This window comes from Rutidosis leptorrhynchoides, chromosome 7 (assembly GCF_046630445.1).
Source record: "Rutidosis leptorrhynchoides isolate AG116_Rl617_1_P2 chromosome 7, CSIRO_AGI_Rlap_v1, whole genome shotgun sequence".
NCBI lineage: Eukaryota > Viridiplantae > Streptophyta > Magnoliopsida > Asterales > Asteraceae > Rutidosis > Rutidosis leptorrhynchoides.
This window is the reverse complement of record NC_092339.1, coordinates 201908996-201930397: the sequence shown is the minus strand read 5'-3', so window position 1 is coordinate 201930397 and position 21402 is coordinate 201908996.

Below are 21402 nucleotides of genomic sequence, written 5' to 3'. Positions count from 1 at the left end.
TGTCTATTAGACATTAACTAATTAAACATTATATCTCTAGGTTGAGATCTCTGCTACACACTCCATTCATACTACTTGCGTGAATTTTCTTGCTTGCTATTAAGGTGAACTTCATAGCCCCACTTTTTAACTATTTCTATTATTTATTTTGAACTTTTGGTGTGAGACACATGCTTGCTTTTAAACTGTTTTATGCTTAGACACAAGTACCTGAAAACTGTTTAACTGTGCTGACATGCTTTGATTCATGCTAAATCCCTACCATGATATCGTTAATTACTGGAATTTGGTAAGCTTAGTTATTGTGAATAGCGCTATTGAGAGTGACGTCTCTAACCATTTGACCGTTGGTCTTTGGTTACATAATAATGATTACGACACTGACAGTTCAAGGTGTCCAGGGGTAACTTTGTTTACGTTTCGATATCATAACTTCAGCATTTACTTTTTATAACTAAATCTTGTAGTCTAAAAACTTGGTTATTATTGATAAACCTATGTAGTTCACTCAACCATTTTGGTTGACACTTTAAGCATGTTTTATCTCAGGTGAAGATTGCTAAAGATTATTTGCTTTTTGGACTTGGCTGCTTTTGGAGTCCGCATTTATACATTCATACTATTGCATTAAAACATTTAAATTCAATTGTAATGACATAATACTTTCTACTGCTTTAATACATTGGTTATCAATTAAAACATCTCATATAGAGTCGTTCTCATTTATACATACTTGTGTTGTGATATTGTGAAGTCATATTTCTCCGGCCCTATTTGGGGGTATGACAGAGTGGTATCAGAGCCAGGTTGTTATAGAGAACTAGGATTGCATAATATGTGTGCCTTATGTGTTAGTTAGGGTGCCTTAGCAATCTATAGGACTATAACCTTTCCTGACCTAGTTTGAAGTGTAAACTTCATATCTATGATTGCCTTACTATGCCCCCTTATATCCCTACGTTCACACCGTGCCTTAGAATCTAGTTAGTACTCCTTCTCTAGGACGTCTAGTAATCACCCAGTGTCACACCCCCAGTTAGGGCCTGGGTGAAATGTGACTTAATATCAAATCAACCAACATATTATAATATACGAGAACAATACTAAATGATAAAACAAACTTTATTGAGCACGCAGCGGAAAATGAAACGTAGTTACAATGATAGGAGTAACAATAATGGAAATGTTCACATGCAGAAGTAATAAATGCGATATCTCTTGATCCTATGTCCAAGTAGCATCACATAAGCAGTAAGTTTAAGAGCTTGAATCAAACAGCACCTGAGACAAAACATGCTAAAGTGTCAACCAAAAGGTTGAGTGAAGTTCATAGGTTTAACAAATAACTTTGACCGTTTGTTTTAGACCACAAGATTTAATTTGTAAGGTTGATCTCCCGCAGGATCAAAAAGTTATGCCAGTGCGTGATATTTAGACTAAACGTTCAAGTTTGCCCCATGACAAGTTGTGTCTGTCCTTGTCGGTTTAAATTTCATTATCAAGTAATACAAAGACTGAGTCAAATGTATCGGGGACGTTACTCCCGATAGGCCTACCCCCAATAAATAAGCATGCCGCAGCACTTAAAAATATCACTGTAGGGACTTAGTCGGACATAGCCGGGTATAGCATAGTTTTAGCAGTTGGTACTTGTGTCTAAATTGTAAATAGTAAAAGCAGCATGTGTCTCACCCCAAATAAATTAAATAAGTTTGCTAGCAATAAAGAGTGGGGCTATGAATTCACCTTAGTAAGTAGAGAGAGTTATTCCTCAGAATAGAGAGTTGAACGAGTGAGCAGGAAAGTCAACCTATTGACATTTAAGAGTAGTTAAGTGTTTTGCCCATGTTTAAGTTTAAGTATGTGTTTAAGTATAGTTTGTTTTACTAAGTTTCTATTCCTAGTAAGTTACTATTTTTATAAAGTTTCTATTTTTAGAAAGTTTCTTATTTTACTAAGTTTCTATGACTAGAGAGTTTCTACTTTTATGAGTGTTTCCATTTTAGGATACTTGCCGTATTAGATAAGCTTCCAATCACCCCTTTCCCTTCGAATGGCTAATTTAGATCTAGGGGCTTGAGCCATAGGACCCTTTAAATCGGAAGTCCAAACCCTCTGCCTAGAATCTCGTAGAAACCATTCGTCAAGAAAGTTCGAAGATCTATACATCTCTAATACATATCCCAAAATGTTTGTGTGCTACAATATAAGTAGTAGGTTATAGGTGCTAGTAATAGTAATAGTATATACATGTTAAGTACTAGTATAAGTAGTATTAGGGTTTAAGGTTTTAATATGTATATGTATATATAAAAATATATATATATATTTTTTTTTTACATGTATATATGTATATATAAATCTAGGTGTGTTTATGGATAACAAGTTTATAATATGAATATGAATTAACAAAGATTAAAGTTTATGTAAATAGTTTAGGGTTTATGTTATACCTTTGAAGATTCAAGATAATTAACAAAGAAAAGATGAACACGATGAAGATGGAAGATCAAAGCCTTAAAAATCTTGAAGAACTCCTTGAAGATTCTTGAAGAACACGAAGAACAAGCTTGAAGATCCGAATACCACAAGAGAGGGAGAGGGAGAGATTGTTTTTGAGAGAGGATTTTGGTGTGATTTGTGAATGAGAAACTAGGAGTTTATATAGTGCAAGTATTAGAGTGTTAGTCAACATAAGGATGTTCTAATTAATGATTTTATTTTATTTTATAATTTTTAGTCAACAATAGGTGGTACTAGTTTATATATATATTATTTTAATTTTTAGTCAACATAAGGATGTAATTGTTTAAGATTCTTTAGTCTCATTATTATTACTATTATTACTATTATTATTTTTACATTTACTACATGATAAGTATTATTTCTTTTTACTAATTCATGACTTGTATATATTTAGTTCTCAATTGTTTTATTATTTATATAAATGTCAATTTTTATTTATTACTTATAGGTTATCAGTTATAATATTACATAAATGCATAAATTTTAATTAGCAGTGAGTGTCGACTAACAGTTTATTATTTTCATCTTTTATTAACTTGTCAATTATTGCACAAAGTTAATTAATATGTTTTCTAACTCTTAATACTTAACAATTGTTGATTAAAGTTTAATCATTAAGTTTTGATTATATTGTTTGGGCATTTAATATTGGAAAAATATAGAATGGAAAAATGAGGGTCGTTATAGTACCTCCCCGTTATTGAAAACTTCGTCCCGAAGTTTTTAGGTAGTTTTCTCGTTTGCATCAGCAGTTGAGAAGAGATGGGGATATTTCCGTTTCATATGGTCTTTGCGTTCCCAGGTATATTCGGGGCCTCTACGCGAATTCCACCGGACTTTAACGATAGGTATATTGCTTTTACGCGTTTGTTTGACCTCTCCTTCCATGATTTCTATAGGTTCTTCAACGAAGTGCATTTGCTCATCAATGCGGACATCATCCAGAGGAATAACGAGTGTGTCATCGGCAAGACACCGTTTAAGATTTGAGACATGAAACACATCATGTACTTGACTAAGTTCGGTTGGCAGTTCTAATCGGTATGCCACGGGACCGACTCTTTCAGTGATTGTGAATGGTCCAACATATCGTGGACTGAGTTTACTTCGCTTACCGAAGCGGACAACACCTTTCCAAGGGGATACTTTCAACATGACTTTATCTCCAACTTGGTATTCGATGTCTTTTCGTTTCTTATTGGCATAGCTTTTCTGTCGGCTACGGGCAGTTTCTAAACGTTGCTTGATTTGAACGATCTTTTCGGTAGTTTCGTGAATAATTTCAGGACCAGTTAAATGTCTGTCCTCAAGTTCATCCCAACACAAAGGAGATCTACACTTCCGTCCATATAAAGCTTCAAAAGGTGCAGCCTTAATGCTGGAGTGATAACTGTTATTATAAGAAAATTCAACCAAAGGTAGATGTCTATCCCATCCTTTGCCGAAATCGATTGCACAAGCACGTAGCATATCCTCCATAGTTTGAATGGTTCGTTCACTTTGACCATCGGTTTGCGGATGATAAGCTGTACTCATGTCGAGTTGAGTTCCAAGAGCAGATTGTAAAGTTTTCCAAAATCTAGAAACAAATCGACTATCGCGATCAGAAATGATCGAGATAGGAACACCATGACGTGAGACGATTTCTTTAATATAAAGCTGTGCTAATCTCTCCATCTTGTCGGTTTCCTTGATTGGTATGAAATGTGCAGATTTAGTAAGACGATCAACTACGACCCAAATAGTATCGTTACCGTTCGAAGTCTTAGGTAACTTAGTAACGAAGTCCATAGTGATACCTTCCCACTTCCACTGCGGAATGTCGGGTTGTGTCAACAGACCAGAAGGCTTTTGATGTTCGGCCTTGACTTTCAAACAAGTGAGACACTTACTAACATAAGTAGCAATATCGGCTTTCATGTTAGGCCACCAGTAGAATTCCTTCACATCGTGATACATCTTACTGGAACCGGGATGGATAGAATATCTAGTCTTATGTGCTTCATCCAAGACTAGTTCGCGAAGATTACCAAAACGAGGAACCCAGATTCTATTGCCAAAGTACCGTGTACCATTAGCTTTCACTTGAAGTTGGTTCTCAAAACCAATAGGTCCTTCACCTTCGATAAGTGTCGGTCTAATAGCTTCCAATTGAGCTTCACAGATTCGTGAAATAAGATTCGATTTGATTTTTAGGTTTAAAGCACGAACACGTTTAATATCATCTTTTCGACTAAGGGCATCGGCAACTACATTCGCCTTGCCAGGATGATATTTCAGCTCACAATAATAATCGTTCAATGTCTCGAGCCATCGACTTTGCCTCATATTCAGCTGTTTTTGATCAAAGATGTGTCGAAGACTTTTATGGTCAGTGTACACCGTAAAGTGATTACCATAGAGATAATGTCTCCATATCTTTAATGCAAATACCACGGCACCTAACTCTAGGTCATGTGTGGTATAGTTTACTTCATGTTTCTTCAACTGTCTAGATGCATAGGCGATAACCTTCTCTCGTTGCATTAAAACACAACCAAAGCCATGCTTTGAGGCATCGCAGTAAACAACAAAGTCGTCGGTACCTTCAGGTAAAGAAAGAATCGGGGCTGTGGTCAACTTCTCCTTCAGAATCTTGAAAGCAGATTCCTGTTCTTCGGACCACTCAAATTTCTTCCCTTTTTGAGTCAGCTTTGTAAGAGGTTTGGCAATGAGAGAAAAATCTTTTATAAACCTTCGATAGTAACCGGCAAGTCCCAAAAATTGACGAATATGCTTTGCAGTCTTTGGTATCTCCCAGTTCTGAATAGCAGTAATCTTAGCTGGATCGACATGTATTCCGTTTCTATCAACAACATGTCCGAGAAATTGTACGGTTTTGAGCCAAAACTCGCACTTAGAAAATTTAGCATAAAGTTGTTCCTTTCGTAAGAGTTCAAGAATCATGCGCAAATGTTGCTCATGCTCTTTCTCATTCTTCGAATAGATCAAGATGTCGTCAATGAATACGATGACAAATTTGTCAAGATACGGTTTACAAACACGATTCATGAGGTCCATGAACACGGCAGGAGCATTAGTTAAACCAAAAGGCATGACACAGAATTCATAGTGCCCATAACGAGTGCGAAAAGCAGTCTTAGGAATATCGGATTCCTTGACCTTGAGTTGGTGATAACCGGATCTTAAATCAATCTTTGAATAAACACTTGACCCTTGAAGTTGGTCAAATAGATCATCAATACGTGGCAACGGATAACGGTTCTTGATAGTAAGCTTGTTAAGTTCGCGGTAATCAATGCACATCCTTAATGTACCATCCTTCTTTTTAACAAACAGAATAGGAGCTCCCCAAGGGGACGAGCTTGGACGAATGAAACCTTTATCCAATAGTTCTTGGAGTTGGTTAGATAATTCCTTCATTTCGGAAGGTGCTAAACGGTATGGTGCTTTAGCAACAGGAGCAGCACCAGGAGTTAAATCAATTTGGAATTCAACTTGTCGAGGAGGTGGAATACCCGGAAGATCTTCGGGAAACACATCGGGAAAGTCTTTAACTACTGGTACATCTTCAATTCGCTTCTCTTTCGATTCAATCAGATTAACGTGGGCTAGAATAGCTGGATAACCTTTCATAAGGTATTTGCGGGTTTTAATACAGGAGATAATATTGAGATTGGAACCACTCTTTTCACCTTGGATAATAAGAGTCTCTCCATTTCCTAATGGAACATGAACGGTTTTATCGTAACACATGATCGCAGCTCTTAATGGACGTAACCAATCCATTCCAACTACGACATCGAAACTTCCTAGCTCGACCGGCAAAAGGTCTATCTTAAATTCTTTGCTGGCTAAGATTAGGTTGCAGTTTTTATAAATTTTATCAACTTTCATGATCTTTCCATTGGCTACTTCTACTAATCGTTTAGTTTCTAAGGGTTGAGGCTTTTCAGTAAATAGGGTACAAAATTCATTAGATACGTAACTTCGGTCGGCACCAGTATCGAATAAAATAGTTGCGTAGCAATTATTGACGAGATACGTACCCGTGATGACCTCATCTTCATCTCGGGCTTCAGCAGCAGTAATAACAAATGCACGACCCTTTGCAGCAGTAGTATTGGCTCCAGTAGCAGGATTATCTCTCTTCTTAGGGCAATTTGGACTAATGTGTCCCTTTTCCCCACAAGTATAACAAGTAGGAGATGCTTTGGCAGGAACAATAGATTTATTCTTTGGAGGAGTCCTACACGTCTTAGCTACGTGTCCCACTTTCTTACACAACGAACAAGTGGCAGTGCACTGCCCCGGGTGATGCCTTTCACAACGAACACAAAAAGGATAAGTGCCCTTATAATTCGTACTTGTACTATCCATAAGCTTTTTACTAACATTCTGATTAGAACCTTGAGACGGCTCAAACTTCCTCTTACCATCATTACCCTTGGTTTCAACTTGCTTATTGGCCGACGCCCTTCTTCTCTTGGCCAACATGAGATTTTGTGCCATGAGAATCACAGCATCCAAAGTAACCTTCTCAGCAGCAATAACATTCCCTTGAACATCCTCGGGAAGACCTTCAATATACCGCTCAATTCTTCTAGCTTCAGTAGGAAACATTTCAGGACATAGAGTAGAAAGCTCCAGATAACGATTGGTATAATTCTCAATGTCAGTACCCTTGACCCTGAGTTCCCAGAACTCAGCTTCAAGCTTCTGAACTTGACTCCTTGGGCAGAATTTGTTGACCATCATACTTTTGAGTTCGTCCCATGGAATTGCATTAGCATTATCAATTCCTACGGACTTGGCATAAGCAGTCCACCAAGTTAAAGCATTACCACCCAACGAGCTAGTGGCATACTTTACTCGATCATCATCACCACAGTTGCAAATACGGAAAATAGATTCCATCTTTTCGAACCAACGAACTAGTTCAACAGCTTCTTCGTTTCCCTTAAAAGCGGGAGGGTGACAGTTTGTAAAGTCCTTGTAGGAACAAGGTTTTGGTTGAGTATTAGCATGATTAGCTTGGGCGTTGCCTTTGGCAGCAGCGAGTAACTGTTGGAATTGCTCAGTAGTTAACACAACGTTGTTAACGGTAGGTGCAGCTGGACGAACCATGATGTCACTACATAAAAGTGAACATATGTTTGATAAGTTTAACAAGTTATAAGTTTGAGTAATCACAAGTATGAATAAACTAAAGTATTGATATCGCATGATATTAATAAAACACTTTATATTATTAGAACGAGGCATTAAATAAGCCTTTATTACACGATTCGGAAATAGAAATTGTTTAAGGCACAGCCTTTACATAGATGGAAAATAGGAAAAATAACTAGGAAATATTAAGATTGAAGTAGTCTTCATATTTCGTCTCCAACCTTCTTCATAAACTCCTCAACTTTCTCATTTTTCGTCTTTTGTTTCTCATAGAGATACTCGAAGTTGTCATAAAGGTTGGTAACACGACTGTTTACGGCATTAGTGTTGTACTCTCTTATGGCAAGTTGTTCGTCGACTCGACCTTTCTCCATTTTCATTCGGACATCAACATCCTCCTTGAGGTAAGCAAGTGATTGCTTTCCCCAGCGAGTGTTGCGTTCTTCCTCGCACTTTAGCATCAGCAACTCCTTTCTTAGCTCGACGTTTTCTTTCATAAGTTTCTTCATTCGACGATCCACTCTTTCCATGTGGCGAAGTAGACCTCCAATGTTTCTCTCGGTATCATTTCGTAATCTCATGATTTCATACTTAGGACCATCATAAAAAGGAGATCGGGCTCTCTTCCTTGATGGACCAACTTCTTCATGCCGTTTTCCCTTATCTTGGGTTCTCGGAGTTGGGTAGTATTGAGGAGACCCATGTGAATCTAAAATAGTATTCGGGCTATAATTCAGCGGTGGTGAAGCAGGACTATAAAGAGGACTTCGAACTGGTCTCGAAGTTGAAGAGTGTCCAACACCTACTTCGGTGGTAGGGTTGTGAGTTGCTTTGTTGGGCTTGTTAACGTTTGAGCTTGACATCCTATCATTAGGAAAGAGACCTTGATTAGAATCTTTGAGTCAAGTTTATTAAAGCATAATTGTTAAGATTATACGACAATCCTAAGTGCTTTAAGTCTAAGGCAGGAAAGGTTATAGTTTCCTAGATTGCTAAGGCACCCTAGCTAACAAGTAAGGCACACATAAAAATGCAATCCTGGTTCTCTATAACAGCCTGGTTTGCTCTGATACCAATCTGTCACACCCCCAGTTAGGGCCTGGGTGAAATGTGACTTAATATCAAATCAACCAACATATTATAATATACGAGAACAATACTAAATGATAAAACAAACTTTATTGAGCACGCAGCGGAAAATGAAACGTAGTTACAATGATAGGAGTAACAATAATGGAAATGTTCACATGCAGAAGTAATAAATGCGATATCTCTTGATCCTATGTCCAAGTAGCATCACATAAGCAGTAAGTATAAGAGCTTGAATCAAACAGCACCTGAGACAAAACATGCTAAAGTGTCAACCAAAAGGTTGAGTGAAGTTCATAGGTTTAACAAATAACTTTGACCGTTTGTTTTAGACCACAAGATTTAATTTGTAAGGTTGATCTCCCGCAGGATCAAAAAGTTATGCCAGTGCGTGATATTTAGACTAAACGTTCAAGTTTGCCCCATGACAAGTTGTGTCTGTCCTTGTCGGTTTAAATTTCATTATCAAGTAATACAAAGACTGAGTCAAATGTATCGGGGACGTTACTCCCGATAGGCCTACCCCCAATAAATAAGCATGCCGCAGCACTTAAAAATATCACTGTAGGGACTTAGTCGGACATAGCCGGGTATAGCATAGTTTTAGCAGTTGGTACTTGTGTCTAAATTGTAAATAGTAAAAGCAGCATGTGTCTCACCCCAAATAAATTAAATAAGTTTGCTAGCAATAAAGAGTGGGGCTATGAATTCACCTTAGTAAGTAGAGAGAGTTATTCCTCAGAATAGAGAGTTGAACGAGTGAGCAGGAAAGTCAACCTATTGACATTTAAGAGTAGTTAAGTGTTTTGCCCATGTTTAAGTTTAAGTATGTGTTTAAGTATAGTTTGTTTTACTAAGTTTCTATTCCTAGTAAGTTACTATTTTTATAAAGTTTCTATTTTTAGAAAGTTTCTTATTTTACTAAGTTTCTATGACTAGAGAGTTTCTACTTTTATGAGTGTTTCCATTTTAGGATACTTGCCGTATTAGATAAGCTTCCAATCACCCCTTTCCCTTCGAATGGCTAATTTAGATCTAGGGGCTTGAGCCATAGGACCCTTTAAATCGGAAGTCCAAACCCTCTGCCTAGAATCTCGTAGAAACCATTCGTCAAGAAAGTTCGAAGATCTATACATCTCTAATACATATCCCAAAATGTTTGTGTGCTACAATATAAGTAGTAGGTTATAGGTGCTAGTAATAGTAATAGTATATACATGTTAAGTACTAGTATAAGTAGTATTAGGGTTTAAGGTTTTAATATGTATATGTATATATAAAAATATATATATATTTTTTTTTTTTTACATGTATATATGTATATATAAATCTAGGTGTGTTTATGGATAACAAGTTTATAATATGAATATGAATTAACAAAGATTAAAGTTTATGTAAATAGTTTAGGGTTTATGTTATACCTTTGAAGATTCAAGATAATTAACAAAGAAAAGATGAACACGATGAAGATGGAAGATCAAAGCCTTAAAAATCTTGAAGAACTCCTTGAAGATTCTTGAAGAACACGAAGAACAAGCTTGAAGATCCGAATACCACAAGAGAGGGAGAGGGAGAGATTGTTTTTGAGAGAGGATTTTGGTGTGATTTGTGAATGAGAAACTAGGAGTTTATATAGTGCAAGTATTAGAGTGTTAGTCAACATAAGGATGTTCTAATTAATGATTTTATTTTATTTTATAATTTTTAGTCAACAATAGGTGGTACTAGTTTATATATATATTATTTTAATTTTTAGTCAACATAAGGATGTAATTGTTTAAGATTCTTTAGTCTCATTATTATTACTATTATTACTATTATTATTTTTACATTTACTACATGATAAGTATTATTTCTTTTTACTAATTCATGACTTGTATATATTTAGTTCTCAATTGTTTTATTATTTATATAAATGTCAATTTTTATTTATTACTTATAGGTTATCAGTTATAATATTACATAAATGCATAAATTTTAATTAGCAGTGAGTGTCGACTAACAGTTTATTATTTTCATCTTTTATTAACTTGTCAATTATTGCACAAAGTTAATTAATATGTTTTCTAACTCTTAATACTTAACAATTGTTGATTAAAGTTTAATCATTAAGTTTTGATTATATTGTTTGGGCATTTAATATTGGAAAAATATAGAATGGAAAAATGAGGGTCGTTATACCCAGTCACCGTTTTGGACACCGAAGGATCCGACACTAAAGGATCTATCCGCACACCCAATTACTCACTTGTTTCACCACCATTATCACTAACTAACCCATACTACCTTTTCTTATCCATTGGTGTTGCTACCTAGTGCACCATAAACTCTTCAACTAATACTATTTTTGTGTATTGAAGATCAATGGAAACTCGTGGTGCTAACACTCTTCCAAATGTCACTTTGACACCCGCACAATTTCAACAACTGCTTGCTGCCGCTCAAGGCAACAACAACCAAGGAAATCCACCTACATCATGTACCTACAAGGAGTTCATGAACTGTAAGCCTCCATCCTTCAATGGGAATGAGGAAGCAGTCGAGTTAACTCGTTGGTTTGAAAAAGTCGAATCAATCTTTCGTATCTGTAACTGTGCTGAAGCAGACAAGGTGAAGTATGCCACTCACACACTAGGTGGCCTTGCCTTGAATTGGTGGAACGCTTATGCCCAAACTGTGGGGCTAGATGCTGCTAATGCTATTCCATGGGCTGTTGTGAAAAGAATGATGACGGATAAGTTTTGCCCAAGGAACCAAATTCAAAAGCTAGAGGTTGAGTTTTGGGAATTGATGGTCATTGGTACTAACATTGAAGCTTATACCAATAGGTTTATAGAGTTGGTTTCTCTGAGCCCGGATATGGTACCAACTGAACAAAAGAAGATTGAGCGATACATAGAAGGTCTTCCTGATGAGATTCAAGGAAACGTAATTGCTGCTAGTAAGGAGACTTTAGATGCAGTGATACTTATGTCTCAAAATTTGATGATGGCTAAAAGGAGAAAGGTCGCGGCTAATAAACAAGCCGAGGCTAAATCTAGTGAGGGTAAGAGAAAGTTTGAACCATCTCAAAGTTCAAGCCAAGGTTCAAACAAGAAAGCTGCCGATAATTCTAGAGGTGGTTATACTGGGACAAGACCAAAGTGTAATCGTTGTGATAGACATCATTATGGGAAGTGTTTGGCTGAGTGCACTAAGTGCAAAAAGGTGGGTCATATTGCTAAGTATTGTAAATCTCCCGCTACAAAGTCAAACGCTTTTGTTCCAACTTGCTATGGTTGTGGAGAAGTTGGACATTTCCACAATCAGTGTCCAAACAACCAGGATAAAACGGGAGATGCTAAAGGCCGAGTGTTTGTGATAACTGTCGAGGAAGCTCGGGATAATGAGTAAGAAGGGTAAGAGGCACAATGAAGAGTTTTTGACAACTACAAGAGTCATTTAAAATTTTCATAGTATTCTTTATGTTACCATTTAGTACTTTTACATTTTGGAAGAATTTGTTAAGTTTCTGTAATACTCTGGTTAATTTCTTTTAAATGAATGAATGATGTTATTTTCTTTTCTTTCATTTTCCATTGAATCATTCACCTCGATGAAGATACATATTGACTAGATGACATAGTAGTAACCATATGGAGTGATAAAAGTATGATTTAGAATAATATAATGATACTTGATCAACGTCATTATATTATGATAAGTCATACAGAAATCCTAATGGATCATGATGGGAATAAGATTTGATCAACCTTAGGACCACTGTGTACCATTACATACTCCTTATCACTATATTGTCAACTAAAAATATCAACCCTAGATATTATATATCCTTTACTTGTAAACTATCCACACCCGGTACTGTACCTATTGCATAGGTACCATACCTCTTAGCTCCATCCGAAAGGAAGGAATTATCTAACCAATCCCAAAGAATTTTTGGAAAAAGGTTTCATTCGTCTTAACTTGCCTCCGTGAGGAGCACCCGTTCTATTTGTCAAAAAGAAAGAGGGTACGTTGAGAATGTGTATTGATTACCGAGATCTCAGCAAGCTAACCATCAAGAATTGTTATCCATTCCTGCTTATTGATGTAGTTTGACCAACTGCAAGGATCAAGTATCTATTCGAAGATTGATCTTAGATCGGGTTATCATCAATTGAAAGTCAAGGAAACCCATGTTTCTAAGACTACTTTCCTAACTCGTTATAGACATTATGAGTTTCTTGTCATGCCTTTTGGTTTAACCAATGCTCCTGCTGTATTCATGGATCTTATGAACCATTAACCCTATCTTGATAAATTCGTGATAGTCTTCATTGATGACATCTTAATCTATTCCAAGAGCGAGAGAGAGCATGAGCAACCTCTGCGATTTATTCTAGAGCTCTTAAAGAACGAACAAATGTATGCCAAGTTTTCCAAGTGTGAACTTCGGCTACGAATCGTACAATTCCTTGGACATGTAGTTAATAGTGAAGAAGTACATGTCGATTCTATAAAAATCACCACTACTCAGAAATTTTCCAAGAACTAGTTTTGAATGAAGTCCATAAGGCTAAGTATTCCATTCACCCAGGTTTTTTTGGCTGAAATTACATACAAATATCAGCTATCACTTAAGTAAATCCCCACTGTAATTAAGTATAGACTTTGCTTTAACAAAACATTGACCAAATGCTGATTTTTAGTCAACACTTCCTGTTAAATAAAGTTCATACATTTCACATCTCGAATCTTAAAAAGTGTCTTGTTGATGACATACTTGTCATTCCTTAGAAGGATCTTCGTAATAATGATAAATTGCACTTCACCGAAAAACCTAAAGAAGTCATGGATCATAAGAGAAAACGTTTGAAACAAAGCTCTATCCTTATTGTCAAGATCCATTGGAATTCATGTAGAGGCCCTGAGAATACCTGGGAACGTGAAAACCACATGAAGCGGAAATAACCTCATATTTTCTTAAACATAGATGCATCCAAGAAGTCTTCCTGAAACTTCGGGATGAAGTTTAAATTAACGGGGAGGTACTATAACAACCCTCATTTTTCCCTTCTAAATTTACCAAGTTGTCCTTAGGGTTTTAATGTCATATTCTGTGCATCATCATAAGGGTTGTTATCCATTTCGACAAACGAACATTTATACTTTCATTAAATGATCGTAATTATTATTAAAACCCTAATATGATATAAAACCCTAAACCTAACCCGTTGCAATAAATGCTAAACCCTAACATCATTTAATATTAAACCCTAACCCTAATCCTAAATAAATAAATAATATAAACAATAAGTCATAAATTAAATGTAACATTTATATGAATTAAAATTTATAAGGACTCATATGAACTTAGTAAAAAAATTTATAAAAGTTAGGGTCTAATATTTAAATAAAATGTAACCCTAATATTCAGTAATATTAAGTAATATTAATAATAATAATAATAATAATAATAATAATAATAATAATAATAATAATAATAATAATAATAATAATAATAATAATAATAATAATAATAATAATAATAATAATAATAATAATAATAATAATAATAATAATAATAATAATAATAATAATAATAATAATAATAATAATAATAAATATATATATATAATACATAATAAATAAAAATGCCGTAAAAAAAATAAATGTAATGCACATATAATTCGGCTGTTTAGATGCTGTAGGATTTTTAGTCTTAATCCTTAAGTTTCCATATCCTAGATAAACTACAATTAAGCATCCTTGATCACCAAGTTTTTGTGTAGGATTAGGAAACCCAAAGAACCTATATAAAGCCTCATGATTTCCATGTTAACTCACCACAAACAATCTGCAAAGGTGTCGACTAGTTTCTTGTTTTCTCTCCAGATTCTTGTCGACTAAAAACCCCTAAACCACCTCCAATTCAGTCGGTCCAATCTCCTGCAATCCCCCTAGTTTTCTGTCAACAATAACCTCCACACAAACCCTACTTGCAATCGTCAAACCCTTCTGCAATTCGCCTACAAACCTGCTGTGTATTCTGCGTTTCTGTTGCTGCATAACTGTTGCGTTCTTGTTGCTGCTTTTCCTGCTGTGATTGTCGTGATCAAACAGCCCAAGGAGTCCATAATCATCCAGTTTTCTTGTTGCTGCTATACCTGCATTTGTGGAGCTGTTGCTGCTGGTTTCTGTGGTAATCAAACGGGTCAAGAAAGCCTCTTTTTGGGTCGTGCTTACCTGCTATTGCTGCTGCTTGTTTTCTTTTTTTTTGTACGTGCCAAACCCATCATCAAATCTTGATCTTAAACCCTAAGGTATAACTAATAAACCCTAGCTTAATCATGCATTTAAATTTACTACTTTTAAGTTATTCATATAAGTATTATATTAAGTATGAATTATGATTAGCAATGTGAATAAATTATAAAGGTAGTCTATGATTTTATGAGATAACTAGCAAATATGAATAAAGATTTTGAGTATGAAGTGATGTTGATCAAGTATTATAATAAGTTAATAAAGATTTATGAATGTTATGGAGATGATCAAGATTAAAAGGATAATGATTAGGGTTAATGGTTAACAACAAGCTAGTTAATAAAAGATGAATGATTATGATTTTATGTTAAAGATGTTATGATAATGAGATAAGTAGGTTAAATTGTAAGGGTTATGTTAATAATATGGTTAATCCAAATATGAGGTTTATTATTTTATGTAGGTGAAAAAGATTAAAGTGGATTATGAATACGAGTTAATATTGTTAAAGAGAAGATTAGTGTTTGATTAATAAGTAGTTAATGATAATATTTGATTTGTAAATAATAACGAATAAGATAGGTAATGAAAAGGTATTGTTATGAATAAAAGATTTGGGTTAAATATGATCATGATCTTTGTGTTGAAAATAGATTAAAATAGATAAAGATTATGAATTGATTAAAAAGATTACTAATTGTTAAGTTAAAAACATATGATTTTATGTTAAGTTATAAAGATTGTGATTAAAAGATTTGGTTATGATTTTATGTAATGATAATAATAATACATGTGCATCTATGCATGCATACGTACGTATGTGTATGTATACACTGTATGTATATGTGTGTGTGTATATGAAAATATATACATACGTGTATATGTATGTGTATATATGTATGTGTATGTACGTGAGTATGTATGTATGGACATGTATTATATAAGTAATAAGTATATGTATATGTACCATCTTACACTATTATATACGTAACACGTACGCCTACTATATATGTATCATATAATGTTGAACACATACATGAATAATAATAATAAAGAATATATATGTAAGTATCACATAGATATAATTATATACGTAACATATAATGATAACTTACACAATAGTTGAATAATTAATGTAATTAATAATACTATTATTAGTATAACCTGTACACATACCTATATAGTAACACTTATAACACTAAGTATATTATCATTCATATAAATATAACTTTTCTCAGAAACGGTCACTGTTAATATAGTTTACTATATTAATAAACAAGCTATATGTCTATTAGACATTAACTAATGAAACATTATATCTCTAGGTTGAGATCTCTGCTACACACTCCATTCATACTACTTGCGTGGATTTTCTTGCTTGCTATTAAGGTGAACTTCATAGCCCCACTTTTTAACTGTTTCTATTATTTATTTTGAACTTTTGGGGTGAGACACATGCTTGCTTTTAAACTGTTTTACGCTTAGACACAAGTACCTGAAAACTGTTTAACTGTGCTGACATGCTTTGATTCATGCTAAATCCCTACCATGATATCGTTAATTACTGGAATTTGGTAAGCTTAGTTATTGTGAATAGCGCTATTGAGAGTGACGTCTCTAACCATTTGACCGTTGGTCTTTGGTTACATAATAATGATTACGACACTGACAGTTCAAGGTGTGCAGGGGTAACTTTGTTTACGTTTCGATATCATAACTTCAGCATTTACTTTTTATAACTAAATCTTGTGGTCTAAAAACTTGGTTATTATTGATAAACCTATGTAGTTCACTTAACCATTTTGGTTGACACTTTAAGCATGTTTTGTCTCAGGTGAAGATTGCTAAAGATTATTTGCTTTTTGGACTTGGCTGCTTTTGGAGTCCGCATTTATACATTCATACTATTGCATTAAAACATTTAAATTCAATTGTAATGACATAATACTTTCTGCTGCTTTAATACATTGGTTATCAATTAAAACATCTCATATAGAGTCGTTCTCGTTTATACATACTTGTGTTGTGATATTGTGAAATCATATTTCCCCGGCCCTATTTGGGGGTATGACAAATTAGATATGTATATATATTATAACTTGATAACTTGGAATACATAAAGATGACTTAATTGTAAGAATTACAGAAGTAAAATAATGTATAATATACAATAAAATTCGGTACTAAAATATATATAGACAGTATTTAAGAATATATTAGAATTTAAAAACTATGAATACAGTAGTTAGAATTACTTGTTTTATATTTCGTAACGAATGTAATAATGAATATTTATATATTACAATTATAAGAGAATATATGAAATATGTATATATACATATATACATAAATAGTTAAATGAATTTTTGAAAAATAAATTATCTATAAATATTATATGTTGGAATTTATAGTATTTCATTTTTATGAAAATAATTATGTATTAACATTAATCTATTTTATATTATTATTATTAATATCATTATTAACATTATGATTAATAATTATTATTATCATTGTTATAAATATTATTATTATTAATTCTATTATAATTGTTAGTATTTTTATTATTATAACAATATCAATATTATTATTATTAATATTAATATATAATTATTATTAATTTTAATTAAAAATGAAAATGATAAAGAACGATGAATTATAGAAATATGTTGTACATCGATATCTCTGATTGTTACCTGTCAATCTCAATTCAAAACAAACAAAATTAATTTCACAACATCTACTTTCTATATTGTTATTTTTACTCTTTGTTTTCTTCTTCTGAACTTGATTCCCGACGACCAAATTATACAGCAGATTCCAAATTCTGTTGAAAGTTTTATCATTTTTGTTTACTTGTCTACAAAATCTAAAAGATCAAATTCTATCCTCATTACAAACCAAACTTCAGTTCCACATCATTCGTATGATTCTATTAGCCATCGCTTTCCTTTCTTTTATCGCTTCTTCCTATCAATCCCATATCACCACTACAGACAACCTTCTTACAGCATCCATTGTATACCTATACTCTATATATTCTTTCTGAAATTCGATGAGAAAAATCAAACAAACAGATACAAAATTTGTTAGCCATCAATATCAGTAAAGTGTACGAATTTGTTTCAAGTCACTATCTAAATCTAATTTCTGTCCTTCCTTCTATTAATCGAGATCCTTTGTCGACCACCATTACTAGATAACAAAAAAGTATACTGCATAAACTGTGTAATTGAGACTTACAGTTATTGATAAACTATATTTTGATTCCTATTTAACGGATTATATACACATATATACCCTAATATCACTGCATACAAGACACACATACTGGATATATATTATACCTTCTGTACAGTCATTAGAACCACTTCCAACCATACCACCTTGGGCTTCGGTTATGGTTATTTGGTCACCACACTCGTCCACTTTAAACTTCCACCATCTCAATTGCCATGAACTACCATCTAACATTCGATCAACACCACCACAGACCCTAACCCAACAAAACCCCACAATCACCAAAGATTGCTACATCTTCTTGTTTCTATCTTGTTGTTTAAAATTAACACCTTGTTTTAAATCCATTCACCACCCTATGATTTTGTTTCCTTTCGGGAGCCACCATCATTACCTAAATATCGAAACATAAATCATCAATTGCTCACTGATATTTTTTGTGTTCTTCTATTAGTTGATTCCTGCTGAAAACACCATCATTAAGTCGCCACCAATATTTATTTTCCTTCTTTCTTCTCTTTCACTATTCTGCAGCACACCCAGCTGCTATTGCTTCATGTTATTGTAACCTTCACCACCGTAGAAACAATATATTACCAAGAGATTTTGCTAAGTAATATGTTTTCATTTCTATCGCAAGAATCCTCAACCAACACTGTCTTTATATAATTGAAACTGCAATTATTGAATAACTTTATCTAGCAGACTATTTTAACGTATTTCTTGGGTCCATTTTGGTCGACTTTATGATAAATAAACAACTCACTGCAAACCTCCACTTAATTCTTAAAGGAAAAAGAAAACGTGGATTGTTGGGCCACATATTATTTTTTTTTAATTTTTTTTGTTTTGGCCGAATTCCTTGAACTTCATTCCTTCTGTTTGTACACATATGATATTACTTCCACAACCATTGAACCATGATTATTAAGCCACGATTGCAAACACTTTTGCATTATTATATTTTTTTATTACGACCTTTTCTCTTATTCAACAAAACCAAAACCCCACTAGTCTTTTTAAAAAGATAAAGGCACCGAGATTTTTGTTATTATGTTGATTAAATTAAGATAATCAATTTATTAGTATGGTGGTGGGGCTGTTAATGATTTCCAATGTCATAATGATGGAGAATTTCGTTTTCTGTTTCGAAATCTAATTACAACACGTCCTAGTTCTTATTATTTATGGGTCGAACTCTATTCAGCTGTTAGGTCGATGCAATTTGGGCCTATTCCAGTTCCTGCTGTTGGGCCGAGATTGATGCATTTCCAATTGGGCCTAGAAGATGGGGTTAGGGACGGGAGATATGATGATACATAAATATGAATTAGTAAATCAAATAATGATGATGATTAGATGATAGCACGATGAGGATAAGCGATTATTGATGATGATAATGAGTCCATATGATATAGAAGGCGATATGATATAGATTAGGATGATTAATAATGATGGTAACATTAATAAAGATGATGAGAATGATGTTAGAAGAAGGTGATTATGGAAATGGTTATGATTTTATGTGATATTGATGATAATGAATGATATAGTAAAGATGAGGATGATCGTGTTTACATATATGGTGACCGATGAATGATGTAGGTGATAACCAAAAGCAAATATGATTTTGATTTTGATTTATGGTTACGATTTGTGATGATGATTATAAAGTTATGGTTATTAATGGGAAATTGTCGATTAAAATTTATTGGAGAAGAAGATAGAAATGACATATATAGTGAATATACAGATTTAGGTTGGGTTACAAGACAGAAAAACAATCGCAGAAGCATTGGTTAGGCATGTTAGTGGGTTAGCGGGAGGTCGCGGGTTCAAACCCGGACTTGGGTATTTTTTTTAAAGGGATACTTCTTTGAGGTTCGTGAATCCGGGGCCAACCTTGCACTTGTTCAGTGCCGTCGTATGCATATTTTTACTACAAAATATTGTATTGTGAGTTCATTTGATTTCCTTTTACTCTTTACATTTTTGGGACTGAGAACACATGCGCTGTTTTTATAACTGCTTTATTAAATGCTTTTGAAATATATTTTGAACTGAGAATACATGAAATGCTTTTATAAATATTTAACGAGATAGACACAAGCAAAACATTCCTCGAATGAATTATTATGCAGATAGAAGTTCTGTGGATTATGATTGAATTAGTTGGACGTGATAATTGCCACTAATTGTTGTGAATATTTTTCCCCTGATTATCATTGCTTGGTAACCTAAGAATTAGAAACGGGTATGGCCCTAATTCACGCGAATCCTAAAGGTAACTACCGGGTTTAACATCCCTACCCAGAATGTTCACTAGATGGAAGAGCTAGTGGGCGTGGTGTTTAGTACTTCGAAGTTTATATGATTATTATACAGACGAGACGTTCTATTTTGAGGATTTTATTGATGCGCATTATATGTTAAGGTCGGTTACCATGTTGAGCAATGAAATCGAAATGAATGTTATGTATCGAGAGTATGATTTTTATACACAGGTTATGTGTATTAGTTTTTGTGCACGAGATATGTGTACGGTTATTAAAAATTACGAGGCAACCTACGGGGGAGAAAAGGATACGAACCTACTCTGTTAAGCATTATGAAAAATGGTTTTGTACACGAGATAGGTGTACTGTATTTAAATCTTGTGGTCTATCAAAATGATGAATTTTATTGTTTATGATAAACCTATGAACTCACCAACCTTTTGGTTGACACTTTTAAGCATGTTTATTCTCAGTTATGAAAGAAATCTTTTGTTGTGCATTTGCTCATTTTAAAGATACTACTTGGAGTCATTCATGGCATATAGAGGTCAGTACCTCGCAATGGGACCATCTGCTGAAGACTTCGTCCAAGTGGATTAGGACGGGTTACTACAGGTGGTATCAGAGCGGTGGTCTTATCGAACCAGGTCTTGCATTAGTGTGTCTAACTGATAGTTGTTTAGATGCATTAGTAAGTCTGGACTTCGATCGTTTCTGCATGTCAAAAGTTTTGCTTATCATATTGTGTCGAAAATTACTTGCTTATTATTCATAGGGAATCACTTTCTTATCATTCTTAGTCTAGACACATCTTACTTCATTGATTGCACGAATAGTGTATAGACAAAAT